Genomic DNA, 805 nt, shown 5'->3' with positions numbered 1-805 from the left:
AGAACTATCCTCCTTGTATGCCAAATACACGGAGAGGAAGAGAACCCTTGTTTCCCTTCGATCACGAATTAGAGCGTACACTACGCAATATGAATCGAAATTTGGGAATAAATGATGATGACCCAAACCAGAACATCCCAGCTCCGGTTGATGTTCATGGTCAGTTGTTACCCGATGCTCCGGGTGAACACCAACAGAGGGGACAAAATCCCGTTCCACGGCCCCAAGCATACTACAGAGGCTATGATAACATAGCAGACTCCGATGGGCCACTTGTCTTACCTCCTCTACCCACAGGCCACACCTTTGTGGTAACTAGTAGCCTGATGCAAATGCTCACTGCCAGAGGTTTGTTTTCAGGGCTACCTTCTGAGGATCCACATGCCCATATAGCTAAGGTAAGGGCAGTGTGTAAAAGCTGTGAAGGGAGGCCTGATTTGGATTTAGATGTAATAGGGCTTAGAGTGTTTCCTCTCTCACTGACCGGAGAGGCTGCTATATGGTTCACTGAGCTCCCTTATAACTCAATTTTCACTTGGAACCAACTAAGGGATGTCTTCTTAGCACGCTACTATCCGGTCTCCAAGAAACTAAACCACAAAGACAGAGTGAAACAACTTTGTGGCACTACCAGGAGAGTCAGTTAGTAGTTCTTGGGATAGATTCACCTCGTTCTTGAGAAGTGTCCCAAATCACCGTATAGATGATGAGTCACTGAAGGAATACTTCTACCGGGGACAGGATTATAATAATAAAGCGGTGTTGGACACTATAGCAGGTGGATCTTATGGGGAGTGTCCTTATG

This window comes from Solanum pennellii, chromosome 6, assembly GCF_001406875.1.
Source record: "Solanum pennellii chromosome 6, SPENNV200".
In the NCBI taxonomy this organism is placed as follows: domain Eukaryota; kingdom Viridiplantae; phylum Streptophyta; class Magnoliopsida; order Solanales; family Solanaceae; genus Solanum; species Solanum pennellii.
This window is presented reverse-complemented; position numbering follows the sequence as displayed.